The sequence below is a fragment of the Egretta garzetta genome, unplaced genomic scaffold (assembly GCF_000687185.1).
Source record: "Egretta garzetta isolate BGI_Z169 unplaced genomic scaffold, ASM68718v1 scaffold98, whole genome shotgun sequence".
In the NCBI taxonomy this organism is placed as follows: domain Eukaryota; kingdom Metazoa; phylum Chordata; class Aves; order Pelecaniformes; family Ardeidae; genus Egretta; species Egretta garzetta.
Genome location: NW_009260611.1, coordinates 2369445 through 2387489, shown reverse-complemented (window position 1 = coordinate 2387489; position 18045 = coordinate 2369445). Strand labels below are relative to the sequence as shown.

The 18045-nt window shown below is 39.8% G+C and overlaps 1 protein-coding gene across 2 annotated transcripts in view; it reads right to left on the bottom strand.

The window, feature by feature from the left end:
* Positions 1 to 973, bottom strand: part of CDK8 (cyclin dependent kinase 8) — a 56966-nt gene extending 55993 nt beyond the window's left edge. For both annotated transcript variants that reach the window (XR_004842779.1, XR_004842780.1), the window contains exon 1: positions 900 to 973. The gene's annotated coding sequence lies outside the window, so the exon portion shown is untranslated. The remainder of the gene's footprint in view (positions 1 to 899) is intronic.
* Between the last annotated feature and the right edge of the window lie 17072 nt (positions 974 to 18045).

The window sequence follows — 18045 nt, the reverse complement described above, 5'->3', positions numbered from 1 at the left end:
TCTGGAATGGGCTGCCCAGGGAGGTGGTCGAGTCCTCCTCCCTGGAGGTATTTAAAAGAAGGCTAGATGAGGTACTTAGGGCCGTGGTTTAGTGGTGGGATGACAGGGTTAGGCTAAAGGTTGGACTCGATGATCTTAAAGGTCTTTTCCAACCAAAGTGATTCTATGATTCCATGAAAATAAACTATTCACTTCCACCCCCCTACACACACACAAGTTATGTGCATTTCCTTTTAGTAAGTAATTTCAGTTGAAACATTTCAAGAAAAATAAACCCAAGCAGCAGTATAACGTAAAAACATACAACAGTTAAACTTCAGAATACCAGTTCTACCAGTATTTCTTTGGAAGCTTGTCACAAACCATAACGAGACCACATTATTCAACAGTTTCTAACAACATGGAATATACAAATATAAACCTGAATAACCTCAGAAAACTTTTGAATAATATTCATGGGTGCATTAGAGCCTCTGAGGCAACAACAAAGGCAATTTATTTTGAAGTCTTCACTGAAACAGAAACCAACATGTTTTCATCATTATGAGCCACTAAGAACTAATCTCTTTAGGAAAATAACTGAAGTACTAATGCAAAAGTCAGATCAAATACATAATTTAAGCCACTGACTCTAATCATGTTTTTAAACTGCTGCATTTAAGGTTAATCTGCCCCGAGGCAGGCAGTAAATTGTAACTTAAAAACACTGTCATTTTCAGACATCAAACATAGCAGGTACACAAAATATTCCATGACATTTGTACTTATTTTATACCTCCATGATAAAAATATAACATGCATAGTAGGATGACATGATTCAGCAAACGAAAACCAGCATGCACCCAAATCAATACTTTTAATAAGTCTGTTTGCTAGTAGAAAGAACTAATGTTACTTACTGCTATTTCTCTGCATGCAGACATAGAAATTCCAGTACCTTCTATTTGCTTTAAAGCATAATCTTTATCATCTTTCCTGTGAAAGAAGAAAAGAAGTTTTTTTTAAAAATTGCACTATGAATTCAAAATGAGCTCTTCACTACCATTCAGAGGACAGTTTCTAATTAATGCAAATTCTGCATCTTATTTTTTTTTTTTGATTCTTTACTAGTTTAACGTCTGGATACCCAGCTAAATCATAGGCTAACCACACCACCTTGATAAAGCTAAAATATAAATTTGTTCTTACTACATAAATAGGGATTTTTAAAAAAAATTTTTTAAATGCAATGATTGACATTTCTTCCATTCCTTCCTTCTCTTATTAAGAAGAAAACAAAGCAAACATTTAGTACATACTATAAATAAGTCTAGCTAGGGGTACATCTCCCATAAACATATTACTCTGTGACACAGCAAGTCTTCCCCATATTTTAATGAATTCTTGGGTAGCCCAGAAGCAACATCACAGTAACATCTTATCTATTTTCTCCTCTAAGTCACAAAATGTGTCCGAAAATTATGTTCCTACCGAACTAATAAAGCTACCAAGAATAATAAAAGACTCACAAGGTATCTGTGCACTCTGAAGAATCCAGAGAAATGTTTGTTCAGCTTTGTATATGTATAACACTTAAAAACAACACCACCAGCAACCTGTGCTTTAACCAGTATGTACCTTAGTCATTTATTTAAAATGCAAGTAACTCCAGCTACCAAAAGCAAAATGAAGAAGAGATACACTGCAGCAAAAGAAGACATTGAACTCTTGCCTGTCCTCAGCCTCAAAGAGCTTAGATTTTTAAGAGATGGAGTGCTTGCCCTTCCCACTTGTGGGCTGGCATCCACAGCACTCCTGGGGGATGTGGCACTCAGCAGTATTGCCTTCAGTATTTGGAGTGCTCGTATAGCCCCAAATCTCCGGGTTACATAAGAATCCTTATTAATTTTTAATGAATCCAGCTTTCACAGCTGTGAAGAGCCTCCTGAAAAAAAACGCAACTCAAACATCCTAAAGGCAAATAAAACAAAACTGTAGTTAAGCATTTAAAACTTGTTTCCTCCAGCTTGCACTAAATATCTGCAAGGCTTTGAATTTCTGTATCCCTACCTGAAACACGCACTTTCCCCTATGCATCACTACCTTTTTAATCCCTCAAATTATCAGGTCCCATCCAAGAGATTTTTCATGGGGTTCAAAGACAACCCACTGTTAGCAATACCCTTTCGAAACAGAGAAGAGAGAAAAAGTAGGAGATTAATGGACAAAATCTGAACACAGTTAATGAGGAGGAAGGATGAAACAGCAAGTGGGCGAGAGCAGATTTCAGTAAGAGTGCAATTACATGGATTCGGCAAGATAAAAGATGGGGAAAAGATACAGGATCTGACACAAACAGGAGGAAAAAAAAAAAAGAGTAGGGAGGACAATGACAGAAGGTATTAAAAAGCTTCCATTTAATAAAAACCTAAAGCTTCTTTGTCTGGAAGAGAAAGAGACAATGCTGAGCACAAATTCCTACATGGCCAAGACAAGGTAGGAATAGGGAACAACAATCCTCTATTTCTCACCTTAGAGGAAAACAAGTTGCATGAAGCCTGAAAACAAGAAACCATTATGGTATTAAGCACATAATTAAACTGTGCAACTCATGATTACACAATATTATAGGGATCAAAAGTACAATGGATTTCAAATCAAATTACACAATTTTATTTACGGTGGATAGGGGTGTTATGGACCACTGCAGGAGCAGCTACTGAACATAACCCCAATCTGCTTTCCTGCACAGAGATCTCCTATGCTGCTGACAGAAAAAGATACAGGGATATTTTTTCAGCTAAAAGTAATTTTACACTCTACCTGCCTTAGCTAGCAATGGCTCATGGCCATTACTGGGTACAAATATGAAGGAAAACAGCTTAGATTACAGGTTAATCTCATTGCCCTATGTGCTCACCTACTCAGATTGAGGTGTTTGGAGAGACCTTTCATGAGGAGTGCTACCACAGAACTGCTGCTGTTACAAGCATTACCACCGGCAGAATACGGAGCAAGATAGATCAGACTAAAGGTTATTCTCATTGCCCTATTGCTTATCTTCTTAGATTTGAAGGAATCTGAAGGAGAACTCAGCATAACGAGAAGTGCTACCTTACAGCTGGTATTACGAGCATTTCTGGTAGCCCTGTCTACAATGAAGCCTGCCTTACATTTAAGATTGTACAACTATTTTTAATTGATCAAATTTTTGCCAAATTAAGCCTGGACTAAAATTTTCCATACCAGATGGCAGACTTTCTCTGGAAATTTTTTTAAAAAAAAAAAATACTTCAGCTGTTTCCTAGTACAAAACTGGAAGAACATACTTTCAGTTGTGTACGTTAACTCTTTTACAATCACTGCTTTGATGCTGGAATTTCACAGGGGGAGATAAGAACGTACCACTTGGCCTCCTCAAAACGATGGACGAAATAAGAAGTCTCTGAAAATTAATCTTCTCACATTACAAGGCAGCTAAAGAACTGCGATCCAGAGATCCCATGCCCAGCCTTGCTCTGCCCTCACAGCAACCCAGGGCTGTGGGGCATTAACTACTGCCCGGGTGCTGCATGCAGGCACCGAGAGCAAGGGGCCTCTGCCCTGGCCTCAACCTGCACAAGCAGTTGAGAGGAGATACAAGTATGGTAAAAAGAAGGAAAAGAAATTACAGTTTAAGGATAAGGCACATTTTTAGCACCACACTACACTCTCCTCCAAAACCTGAAAAAAATAACCAAAGACTTCCAAGACTTAAATTGTCTGAACTGTGCAGGGACAGTTGAGATGATACAAAGTAATAAACCAGTTCTTAACCCTCTCTAGCATCTGTTGTACCCTGAGGCTGGTAACCTGCTACCGTCATCCATTGCACCAGTAGTACCAGCTATTCCATTGAGGCAAGCTAGATTTTCTTTATAAAACTTACTGTAATCCCTTGGGAGCCAAGGGAACTGAGGGAACGATTTTTAAAGGGAGTGATAAAGAGTCTACAAAAGAGTTATGGAGCCAAATGAAAGGCCAGAGTGACCAAGCTTATTTTACGCAACTTCCTAAAATATTTTGCCCATAGTCTGTTTACACCATAACACATGCCAAAGAGCATCTGCATGGTTTTGGGATATGGGCAATTTCCTTCTCTGAAGATAAAAAGATGTTCAATGCCAAGATGGGGAAACAGCAAAAAGTATGGGGACAAAAAAGAAATCAATAAATCTGTTTATAAACATCTTGCACAGCTAACTAAGCAACAGCATTGGCCACTTCGCAGCTTGCATTTTAAGGCTACAGTAAGACTCAAAGCACAATTCTATTGAATTTATCCTTCTAAGAGGGCAGTTCTGTCGGGAAAGTCTATCCACTTTCTCTGCTGCCTGGGAATGAGACGTTAAGTAACTTCAGCAGCTCCTCCACCTACCAGCAGGCTTAGACAAACTGGTCAGTCTGCAAACTTATTTCCATACTAATATATTCACACTTCCCTGCACTTAAGTAGGCTGGCATCTTCAACACAGTAACGCTCCCCACCAGTAACAGGCCGTTGTGAGAGCGATAGGAAGAAGAGAACTCGCGCTGTACACGGCTGACTGGGAATAGCAACATTTATTGTAGTCACACGCAAGCTACATAACCTTGCGTAAAAAAATCATTTCCTCAGAGGGACAACACTAACATCAGAGGCATAAACTTGAAAAAAATGGGTAGCTGCAACACCACCTCCCAGTGGACTTTAATGATAGGAGCATATATATACCCTGTAGAATCACCTAAGAGCAGTTACTATCTAGTTTTGTTGATAGAGCTTGAATAAACTAAACCTGAAAATGCCACCTTTCAGAGAATGAAGCTACTATTATAATGCTGTTTCCAAATATTAATTTTTTTTTTTTTTTTTTTTTTTTTACTTTTTACTGAATTTTGAAGTACAAAGACACCATAAGAAACATTCAGTCTATCCTGGGAGGGGAAAAAAAAAAAAATCAAAAGGAGCCTGCTGAATGTGAGCACATCTCAAAGCTTTAGTATTAAAATGCCTGGTATTTCTACCCCTTATTTAGAAGGATACTTTAAGCATAAATATGTTCAGCAAGGAGGAGAAAATATCCCATGCTGTCATTTCATCTCACACACCATATATTTTGTAGAAATGTATCAGCACATTATAAATGTCCTTTATTCAGATCACTAGGTCAGTTTAAAACTCAATTGAGTAATAAAAATAGCAGAATAAAGTACTGAAGCCTTAAAAATCAGTGGTCATTATTCCAAACTTACATTACCATTAAAAAAAGATCTCAAATTCACAATTAACTGGTCACAATTTAGGAATAGTTTTGTCTTTAAAAATAAGGAAATGTAAAACTTGAGTGCAGTTAAACATCTGAGAGAAACAGGCTCTACTGTCTTACACCTACCACAGGGAACTGTAAATGTAGTATCTTATTCTGCAGAAAACTCTACAGAACCTGTTAATTGTTTATGGTTCTTATTTCCTAAAGAATACAAAAATTTTAAGATAAGCCCACCAATAAAATGCATGGATTTTTTTAATTCTACACTTGAGAATTCCATTATCATCAACAGCAGTAAAAGCAACGCATCCTGAGTAAGTACAACTGCTGCACTATTGACAGAGTGATTCAGGCGCAGCAGTACTAACTCAAAATTCTCTGAATGCATTAAATACAGGATTTTGATTTTACCAGCTGAAAATGCATTTGTGCTGTAGAACATCTTAACCTTCGAACAACTGTGGGTAACTTTGAATGCTGAGTAACTCCAACCCCTAAACTCTACAAATAGTAGGAAATCTTTACCATTAACAGCAAAACACAGACAGGAGCTTTCATAGATGCTAAGGAGCCAGGTAAGGCAAAATATACCAAATGCTCTATTATCACTCTATTACCTACCAGAACATCAAAAAAAGGAAGTGGATGAATCAGAGGTTTTATTATCATTTACTTATAAGTATTAGAACAGTGATCAACATCAAAGATTACATTTAAACTACAAACGAAGAGAAAGATAACATGGAGTTAAGCTGTGGAATTCAAGTTAGTTTTCTTTATCCTTCCTCCTCTAAGTGCTTTACTGAAATTAAACATAGCAAATATATGGACTTACTCCACATGCAGATTTGAGATGGAAGGAACAACTTAGCAAAACACTAACCTATACGTCAGAATGAGAAAATAAAACACTTTAGAAGAGCAAATTATAACATTTAAGAGACTCACTTGGAATTTTCACTTTGTGGCATCATCCCCTGTCTCCTCCCCCAGGTCACAGTAATATGTTTTTTGGTTTTAAAAATACTAAAATCAGCCTGGTACATACACAACATTCAATGAAGTCTGTAGGAAGTAGTACTAATACAGTTCTCTGGAAGTATACAAATACACAAATTGAATTTTTGAAGCTTCAAGATTTTATACACTTATACTAAATGCCCAAAGTATTCCCGTGTACACAGCAAACACTTAAATACACAGCAAAACAATACACCGCTTTCTAGAAAGCGCAGAAAGACGAGAGCAGATTCGTACCCATTCAAATGAAGAATAATAGAATTCCCCCCTCTTCCTCCTTCAACATCATGTTTATGGCACCAAATAGTCTTGCCAGAATAAGGTATTTATAGCAGGAGTTCTATTTATTTTTGCATTTTATAGCTATTAACTACCAAGCCAGAAAATGGGTGTGGTGGAGAAGCAAGTGACAAAGGACACGAGAGAGCCTGAGGTTCTCAATGCCTTCTTGGCATCCACATGGCCTCACATCACAGTCCACTCACGCAACTACCATGTTTCCAAGGCTAGTGGCACAGTCCTAGTGAAAGGAAGTAGAGGAAAACCAATTAGGGACAACTTCAACAAACTGGACATGCACACAGGTCCATGTGACCAGGTGGGCAACATTCAAGGGTGCTTTAACGGAGCTGGCAAATGTCATCTCAAAGCCACTCTATCATTTGCAAAAGGTCACGGTGATCATGGCAGGTTCCTGACAAATAGAAAAGAGCAAATATCAGGACCCTCTTCAAGAAGGGCGAAAAGGTTCAATGATATTATAGGCCAATCAGCCTAACCTCAGTCCTTGAAAAGGTTATGCAGCAAACCCTCCTGGAAAGCTATTTCCGGGCCCATGAAGAAAAAGAAATGACTAGGAACACACGGCATGGATTTTCCAAGGATGAGTTGTGTCTTATGAACCCAATTGTTCTCTACAATGACAGGACTAACTCTATGAACAATGGAAAAGCACTGGATGTCACCTCGACCTTAGCGAAGCTTGTGACATGATCCCGTAGCATACTCATTGCCAGATTAGACAGAGAGCTTGGCCAGATGAACTATAGAACAGATGAAAAAAATCTATTGGATTGCCAGACTTAATTAGTTGTAATCAATGATACAAATCCAACAGGCTGCCAGTTGCTGGTGAGTCCCTCGGGAGCAGATACTGGGGCTGATATAACATCTTCATTAACAAATGGACAATGGTATGGAAGGCGTCCTCAGCAAATCCACAGATGACACTAAACTGGGGACAGTGGTTAATGCATTGAAGAACTGAGCCGCCATCTGGACTGACCTCAGCAGACAGGAAAAATAGGCAGACAAGAACCTCAGAAAGTTCAAAGACAAGCACAAAGACCTGTCTCTAGTTTGGAATAACCCCACACAACTGGAGATGCTGCCAAGTGGGTCAAAAGCAGCTTCACAGAGCAAGACCTCCGGTCCTGGTGGACAAGCTGAACATAACAAAGCAATGGGCCCCTGTGGCAAAGGCAGCCAACCAACTCCTGGTCTGTGTTAGCAAGAGCGTACCCAGCAAGTGGGAGGTAGTGATTATTCCCCTACATTCACCACTATGAAACCACATCTGGGAGCCCTATATTCAGTTCTAGGCTTTCCAGTACAAAAGACAGACAAGCAAGTCAGCAGAGTGTGCCTGGTTTGTTAGGCCTTCAGAGAAGGCTAAGGAGGGATCCTATCGCTGCCTTCAGTTAGCTAATGGGGGGGAGGGGAGGGGCACGTACATGGAAGGAGTCAGGCTCTTCTTGGAGGTACCTGGCAAACAGATCAGAGGCAGCAGTCACAAGTGGCAAAAAGAAAAATTCCAATTACATAGCATGAGGAAAAAAAACCCCAAACATGGCTAGTCAAACAGTAGAAGAGATTTGGACAGCAGTTCTCCACGCTCAGAGATATTTAAAACACAGCTGGATAAGACCCTGAGCAGCCTGAGCTAATTTCGAAGTTGGTCCTGCTTTGAATGGCAGGTTGAACCAGGTGTCTTCTAGAGATCACTTCCAACCTGAAGTATTCTAGGTGGGACTGTAAAATAAACCACAGGGTTTATGATTCATTTGAGACTATAAGGAATTTCAACGCTGTCCAGTACATTCATTACCTATTTTCAAGACACGTGGCTAATTCCTAATACTGTTTTCCGAGTCTGACAACATTTCCAAAACTTAGCTGGAAAAGAAACAGGGAAATTCTGGATACATACATACATGATTTTGAGGACCATTTACTATAAAGGGATTTAAAACTTTTCGTTTTCAATTTAATTTAGATTAGTGCAAGGATACAACTTTGAATTTCATCTCTCACTGGAATAGTAATCAATTCAATATTTAGACTGTTCTATTATTTGCAATGTGTGCAATGGTAACTGCCTCTTAAAAGGAAATCATTCTATAGCTCATTGTAAAACTGAAGCAATGCATTGATACTGCTACTTGTAAGCAGCATAAAAAAGAAATCCAAAGGTTACATATTTGTGAAAAAGAACAAGTCTTTAGAATTCTATTTTTCCTCAATACTATAAATACTGGTTCCTGAACCTCCAGATCTTAGTAGAGCCTGCAGATGATTTGTATGGATGCCACATAAATCAAGAATAAATTCATTCTACCTACTGGATTTCAATGGCTTTCACATAGATTCCACAAACTTCCACTGTGCTTTGTGCTTACACAAAGGGAACTACAGAGACCTAACAAACTCCTTTCATCCCTAAAGGACGTTGACTTATGTCCCCAAAGACCACTGCACCCTGCCAAGATCAGTGTAGCATCCACTTCTACAACTGGATACTAAAGCACTGTACTGGTTTTGGCTGGGATGGAGTTAGTTTTCTTCATAGTAGCTCCCATGGGACTACATTTTGGATTTGTGATGGAAATCACACCAATAACACACCCACGTGTTAGTTATAGCTGAGCATTGCTTACACAGTGTCAAAGTCTTTTCTGCTCCTCAGACTGCCCTGCCAACAAGGAGGCTGCGGTGCTCAAGAAGTTAGGAGGGGACGCAGCCAGGACAGCTGGCCCCGACTGACCAAAGAGATATTCCATGCTGTACGATGTAGTCCTCAGCAATAAAAGCTGTGGGCAGAAGAAGGAGGAAGGGTGGCCATTCAGAGTGATGGCGTTTGTCTTCCCAATAACCATTACGTGTGATGGAGACCTGCTTTCCTGGAGATGGCTGAACATCTGCCTGTTGAGGGGGAGTAGTAGATGAATTTTTTATTCTGCTTTGCTTGTGTGCATAGCTTTTGCTTTACCTATTAAGCTGCCTTTATCTCAACCCATGAGTTTTTGCATTTTCACCCTTCTGATTTACACCAAAGTTTTAAGTTGTCAGGTTTATAAACACAATACAACTGGCTGAGACTGAAAGAAAGTTTCAAATTGTAAAACATTTAAATGTATGAAACCCAGTGTTTATCACTGCATACATTTAAATGTACAAAGCTGGACAGGCATACCTGTGCAGAATGAGATAACAGTTCTGTGAGGGTAGCAGCCAAATAGCGAAGATGATGTGCACCAGCAGAAAATAAATTGTATACTAAAAAAATTGGAACTAACAACTTGGTACAAAGGCTGAGAAATTGCATTCTAAGCACCTGACTTTCCAGAGAGCACATTTTAGGCCAAAACTTTTGTCAAACTAATTGGTATACACAGTAAGCCTGATCGCTGACCCTGTACCTTCAGGTAAACCTAAAATAAAGAGCAAGCCCTTATAAATCATTCTCTTAAAAAAAAAAAATTTCTGAGCTAACACTGATGCAAAAATTCCATTTTTACAAAACCTGCTGGGTTTCATATGGTTAAATGTTTTACAATTATGTTGATAAAAAAGAACTGAAAACTAACAGTGAAGTTTTACACAATAGCTTGCTTTAAGTCAATGGTTTGCTGCTGAAGGAATCCCATCCTCATCCACACACACTCATGCCCCTTTGCACTAGAGCCCAGGCACTTTTTTTCAGATAAAGACGAGCTTATTCAGAAAGTGAAAAAGTATTTCCAATTTTGGTCTGGTATGCTTTCTGCCACAGTAGTGAGTTGAAATGGCTTGCTGAACGCTCAGGTGAGCACTGGAGCACAGCGGTTTCTGTCCACCTTCAGGATGAAGTTAATCTTCAAACTAGTAGTACCTTCTTTCCACGTCAGCTTGAGGGAATACACACACCTTTGCCAGAAAGCTGCAGCTATACCCGCTGCAGAAATAATTCTATTCACCAAAACAACTCACCATCACTAAACCAGCAGACTTTCAAAATATGGAAGTGATATAAATTAGAATTATGTCATTCACTTATAGCTGTTTGAGTGTCATTTTACATCTATATAATGCATAGAGCACCAGTAAATTATTTCCAAAATGAGATTATACTAAAAAGACTTAATTTTCCGAGGGCCACTTGTTGTGGGAGGTTTTTTGTTTCATTTTGAGAGCAAACAAAAAACACATTTCAGTTACATTAACTAAAACAAGTTGGATGAAGCAAGACCAAAAGCTAAATATTAGCTCAAATTACTGCTTCTTCATTTGACTCAATTTGAAAACATTGACAAATGGGGTAGTCCTATAACATGCATTAAGTCTACAGAAAATAGGTTAAGAATATTTTCTCTATTATAAACTGCCTGCCATACAACCAAAGCATGGTTATTTTTAGAAGTTCAGATTTATTCAAGCCCAGAGTATTTAAACGTATTTACAACCAGCTTAAAGTTTATCCCATCATAGATTCTAGCTTGTTCCTTTCACAGAAGAAATCTGCCAAAAATCAGATAAAAACCCAGATTCTGTCATAAAAGCTTCTTATATATTAATAAATGAGAAGGGATCATGAATAATGCAACCCAGTCAGAAAAGCTGGGAGTCTGAGCTACTCTGTTGAGGATTTCGGCTCGAAAGAGCTCACAACTATTCTCCAAGTTTCCCGTAAAGACTTCCCAGGAACAGGTAAAGATACTAAAGAGCAGTTGGTACTACTTAACCTGCAAAGATAAATACAGTTCATAAAGTAGTGTGACTTCTTATATATTATTAATTATATATTTGTGGTTGCCACCACAAGCAGTGCCTTGCACCCGTTCTCATGCGGCTGCTGGCATCAGTACATGTGTATTGGGTCAGACTGAGATGGAGTTAATTTTCCTCATAGCAGCCCTCACAGTGCTGTGCTTTCTGTCAGTCAGTAGAAAGGTGTTGGTAACACACCAGGGCTTTGGCTACTGCACAGCATCAAGGCTGTGTCTCCAGCATTGCCCCACCACCACCAGTGGGCTGGGAGGGGGCAAGATCTTGGGAGGGGACATAGCCAAGACACCTGACCCAAACTGACCAAAGGAATATTCCATACCATACGACATCGGCTCAGAGATAAAGCTAAAGGAAAGGAGGAGGAAGGGGAGGCATTCATTTTTTATAATATTTTGTCTTCCAGAGCAACGGCTATACATACTGAAGCCCTACTTCCTGGGAAGGGGCTGGACATTGCCTGCTAATGGGAAGTAGAGAATAAAATCTTATTTTCCTTTTGCTACCATGCACAGCCTTTGCTTTTGCTGTTATTAAATTGCCTTTATCTTGACCCACAATTTCCTTTTTCTTTTCCATTTCATTTTCTCCCTGCCTGTCCTGTTATTGATAGAGCAGCTTGGTGGCACCTGGCATCCAGCCAAGGTCAACCCATCATGACATGCTTTACAGTTTCACACACTGTTGTAACAGTAGTGAATTTTAGATGTAGTGAACAACTGTCTAGAATCAGCTAGAGCTGGATCAGCCGCCTGCAAACAATATGGCACCACTGCCGTTCCAGACCTCAGCGCACAACCAGGAGCACAGCCACCTTGGCACACAGATTTCCCAATGACCTGAGGCATTGGCCAGGAAGAGGGAGCAGCCAGCACACTCCCCTGCCAACACCACCAACTGCCTCGGGGGTCAGTGCTGGTCTGGACCCACACGGTACCAATGCAAACCCCCAACAAGCCACCGTCTTCTCCAACAGGTCCATTTCCAGGGGCACATCCTCATTTTTGTAGGTGCTGTTGATGTGCAGGGACTCTCAAATGATACTGGATTGTAACCATTATCAGGAAGACTGGCTACATCTTGCCTGGTTTTACAGAGAGAATGTGACAGACTACAATAGAATAAAATCAGTCTAAGGAAAAAAAAAAAGTATCACATCCTTTATCTCCTAAGGTTCCTTTTCCTTTGCTTCTAAAGAGTGTAAGAACAACTACAGGTGAACAACACAGCAGAAATCCAGGACCCCAGACTTTAATTTCACCTTAAGATAGTAATTCTGGATACCAGATGAAGCAGAAACATGTCAGTAGGAAAGCACCGCTACATGCTTGCCCATCTTACTTTACTTGCTAAAGATGTGCCAGAGTTAAGACAGCTGGCCGGACCTTTCATGAGATCCGGAGCAACCACTCCTATTAGTCAATACAACCCTCAGTTCTATAAAGGCATGTCGCAGATTACAGCTGCATCGATCCAAGTTTCAACCAGTGTGCTGTACGATCACAGCAAGTTTTGGTGCCCCTTAGGAAGCGTTTGCATAGTCGTATCATTAAACTTCAATAAATTGCAAAACTCAGAGAAGTTGACAGAAACTTCATATTTAATTTATTTACCCTACTGTTCTCTCCTTTTTTTCTTCCAGAGAAGTAACAAAAATACATTACTATCTTAATGCTAGGCAGTGATTATCTTCAAGTTTGTCAGTAATTTCTAGCTGAATTAAAATTTAACTTGGAGAAGGACTAATAGTAAAATCACATTTAAATGTAAATACTAAACCTAGCAGAAGAGAAAATCTAAAGACATCTCTACGGTAACATTTTAACAAATTCACATGGTTAGGGGTTTTTTCCTTTTAAAGATATGGACGTGATGCACAAAAACACAAACAGGTAAAACAGCATATTCAGAGGCAGGAAGAAAGCCGGTTTGTGCTCTTTCTTTTTGCTACTAGCCCTCCTCCTCAGAAACATACATTTTATCCTGAAAGAAAAGTAATGCTTCAGTGTGACTAAGTCTTGCTAACACTTTAGTATGCATTTTTTAGATACAGTGTGCTTTTAAGACAAAAAAAAAACATTTACAAAAGGATAGAAGAGTACAAAGAACACAGTTTGTGACTGAAGCACATTTAATGGACTCAGTTTTAAATTTACAAGATGTCATGTGAAAATAAAAAGGCATATTACTCACCCAAATGCCAACACAAAGAAGGTATTGCAGGGGAAGATGCTGTAACAGAACTGAATTTATTAAGGGCCTAACTCAGGTATTTATTCTTTTTCCATCCCCAAAATACTTACAGTACATGGCAAGATTGCTGTGCCAGAACAGCATCATTATTCTTATCAGATAGCAAGGCTTATGCTGAGAATATTTTCTACTTCAAAACAAATCCTTCAGTAATCAGACCTTTTAGTGGGTAAAGAAAAGGTCATTTCCACAGCTGGAGGAAAAACCATCAACAGCAAGCCAATAAACACTAGGATTTCTGAGACAGCTGATACTATGTGGTGAATGGCAATTACTGATTCACTTTATTCCTTCTGTGGTTTTTATTTTTTTTTGAAATTAACACCTTTCACCACAACATGTAGTTTGGCAAGAAGTTCAGAGTAACCAAGTAAATTCAGTGATACACCGTACATGTGGTTCTTCTGATCTAAGAATTTGCTGCTGTCAAAAGAAAAGCCTTTTCTTGACATCTCTGCCTTGCTGCTCTTAGCCAGAAAATCTCTCCCCCTATGCCAGCTCCTGTCTGTGCCACGCTCCTCCACAATATGAATCGCCTCTTGCATTCAGCAAAAAGTTATTCACTTTTTTTTTCCTGGGTTAACAAATTCTATTAGTCCACAGTAGGGGACGAGTATCAAAACCAGCACTGAAGTATGTGGTAAGAGCGAAAGACAAAGGAATGGGTATAGGAAAGCAAGAGAAGGAAGAGAAAAAGCAAGATACTCACTTCACTCCCTGCCTTCTGGTGGAGGTGAAACCACAGGGAATATGGTTGGCCATAAATTGAAAATAAATAAATAAATATTTTAAAACAAACCACCCACACACACACCTAGTCCTGCAATTAACTCCAGCTCAAAAGTTCCACAGAAGCAAGAATGCCTGGGATTTGATTATCTTCTCCTCCAAAATTGGAATTTGACAACTAGCCTAAAAACTAAGTTTTAAACCCACACAATTATGAAGATCACTCCTATGAGGAGACTGGCTGACAGGCAGCAATTCCCCACTCTGGACTCAAAGTTTGATGCTGTTTTATTAAAGGACATGGCAGTCTTACCAGTACTTTTATATAAAGCAGTACAAGAGGTATCTTGTATATAAAGCAGTACAAGAGGCATCTATAAAGGAAAAGATTGCTGTATTTCATTTGCACTTTCCTTCCTCTCTCAGATTGCTGTTAAGTCACCTCAGTATCTGTACCACTTCAGGAACTAGCAGTTGCATAAAGACCGCCCAGCATTCAAAGCATCTGTTCTGAAAAGCAAACAACAGGGCTGAAACACTGGTCTAAATTTCAGAAAACCATAATTTCATTGGGTAACTTCGATTTTTGGTACACTTTTCTTCAGTAGTCAAATCTGTGAAATTATTTGGTTTACATGGGAGAAACAACATATTTGCTGCTTTAAAAAAAACTTTTATGACGAGAAGCTTTTTAAGTCACAAATTTGCCTAACTCACAAACATACTACTGTGGGAGCTACAGGTTCACAGATGGTATTTTCTTATTGAATAACCCTTACTGGATTTATCTTTCATAAATTTCTCATCACTGAACAACTGTTTCCTATCTTCTCAATGACACTTAGGATTTTAGAGACTCTCCCTTGTCCCTCGCTCTCACAGATGCAATAGAGTCCTCCTCTTTGGGACTGACTGAAGTTTTCATACAGACACTGCTCCACATTTCTGAGTATCCTTGTTGACCCTCCTTAGCTCTATTATGCCCTGCCTGGGATGAAGGGATTAGGAGCGCCTGCAATACTGAGAACAGGACTTAGAGCAACGATGACGCCGTGCTTTGTGCTCTGCTCCATTGCTAGTAAGTCCTGTGATTCTCTCTGCTTTTTAGCAGTTACTTGCACTGAGCTGGCACTTTCACAAAACTGTCATTATAAACTCCAAAGTCTTTTTCTTAAGTAATAATAAATTTGGAGGCTACCATTGTGTGAGTAAAGAAAGGACCATTTTCCCCTACACATCACTCCAATGAGTATGATACATTATCAGAGGAGGACTTTGTGATTCTGAGGGCTAAGCCTTCACAATCAGTCCTCGCCTTCACTATCCCAAGTAACGCTCATCAGCAAAACTGTTTCCCCAACTACTTATGACAAATGATTTCCAAACAGAACTTTTGAGCAGCACAGATTCCTGAGAGATACCATTAATGATCTCTCACCATTAATTCACATCATTAACTAGCTTCTCTATCCAAAGAAGCGCCACCTCTATGTCCAGCTTAAGTCTTTGGTAGGGGACTTCATAGAAAGCCTTTTGCAAATCCAGACAGACTACATCAACTATGTTCCCTTAACCTATATGTTAACTCCATCAGAGGATTTTAATAGACTTAGGAGATGTTGGCTGTGTTTTTATAAGGCTGTTGTCTCCTCAACTCAGCACCTTCCATGCATCCACTATCTCTGCTCTTGGTTCAGCTTACTAGTCAGTAGTTTCCACTCTTTCAATAACTCTTTTTAAAAACTGGTCTCACCACTGCCCCTTTCCAGTCTTCTATGGCTGGGACAATTTAAAGCATTGGGTTATACTTTCTGGGTAGTAATTTGCTGATTTCATTCTTGAACTCCTTCAGAAGTGTGTACATATCTCATCTTGACAACTGACTGCCTTTCCCTTCACGTTGTTCAAACACCCCCTTCCCCAAACACTGCCATTTGAGACAGATCCCCCGATGCATTCCTTCACCTCCAATTCTTTTAAGTTCTTTCATAATGCACAGACAAAACCAAAGCTTTTCTCCTGCTGCCATTTCATCTTCTCTAAACACTCCTTCTACAGTTCAGTGGTCCCCTGGTCCTACAGATACCATTGTGCTACTGATGCATTGGAAAAGCAGCGGGGGAAACGAAGATTAATTTCATTCCCTTCTCAAGTAGTTTCTCAAGGTTGGGGGAGCTTGTGTGTGGTTTTGAGGGCTTGTAGGGGGGAGGTTGCCAAGGGGAGCTGTCACGCTACATTTCTACACTTAGCTTACCATCACTTACCTTCTTTTCTACATTCATCATGCACAGAAGACTTAATTTTTCAAAGAACATATTCTCACTCCCAAGGGCTTCCTTTATTCTACTATTTGGCCATGTCAGATTTTTGTAATTGATAGTTTTACAGCATCTTGATGAGTGATACATACTCACTGAAAGCCCAGAGAAGCTTCAGAAATGGTTCCCAAGCAGCTTGCAGCATTTCACCTTCTTGGCTCTCTTTCAGCTTTAAGAAGCCTCCTCCCATCACCACCACATCCCTCTTTTTTTTGTTGGCTTTTTTTTGCTTTTTAACTGAAGTGGTACTTCAAGCAGATTTCTTAACCTTGTACAGATTCAGCATCCCTCCAGGAGCTTAGTACAAACCATGTTTGTCACAGGCAGCCCTCAGCCGTAATAGTTTGAATCTCCTCTTTCGTCCCACTGCAGGCCACATCCCAAGTCGACTCTCCCATTGCAGGTGCCCTGAAAAGCTGTTTCAGTAGGGAGCTACTCACCGCCTCCGTTTGTCTTGGTATCTTTCCCCAACAGAGCATCCACCTAAACGAAATGAGGCTAACGAGCTGCTCATTGCTGTATTTTCTGTTTTGTAGCCTCTCTGATCTCACACAGCATAGGCAAACTAGTCAGGCAGATGGAAATGCAGTCCAAATCCTATTTTTTCCTCCTTACGTATGCCTAGAATTCCAGCCATAGAGCTTTCAATGTTGCAATTGCTACTCATTTTCGAGTCCTGCGGTACCTGACACTCATCTGGCAGAGTCATAGAAGCTTCCAGTTGAGCTTTTATAAAATTGAATTAACATAACAGTGAATGGCACTGTTAGCACATTTACTTGTGAGGGGTTGTTTTGTTCAACCCTGCTTAAACAGGATTGAGGTTCACCCAAAAAGAAAAGAGAGAGTTTGAACACTAATTAGTTCAAGTACAAAAAGTTAGATAAGATTCAAATTACACTGGGGGGGGGGAGAGGGGGAGTGGGGCAAATTTGCTGGGTAGAGCTTCCTCCAGGTGCTTTTGTTAAGCTCCACACCTTGCAGAGTAGTTCTGTGTTGATGAAACCAGACCTTCCAAGGCTTCGTTGTGAGATTATCCAGCACCCGAATGCAAACTGTAGTTAAAGTACACCTGCAGCTAGGGCTTCCCCTCACAGGGTAAGGCTATGCCTCTCCCAGAAAACACATCTTGGCCAGAAACACAAGATGGAATCAGGGGTTTGCCGCAATTCGGATCCTTTTGTATTCCATGTTCTCAGCAGCACATATTATTCACACAGACAGTAATGAATTGAGTCTTCTTTTTCACTGCAACTCTCAAGCGTCCTTTATTCAAATGTCAACATCTTGTATGCAAGGTGTTACAAGCACACAGAGCAGAGCTTTCCCAGAAAAACAGGCAGATTGTTTCAGTGACCTTTAGTTGTGTTCTTCCCTGTTCACAAACACGTGCATTTTTTCAAGACTAATTT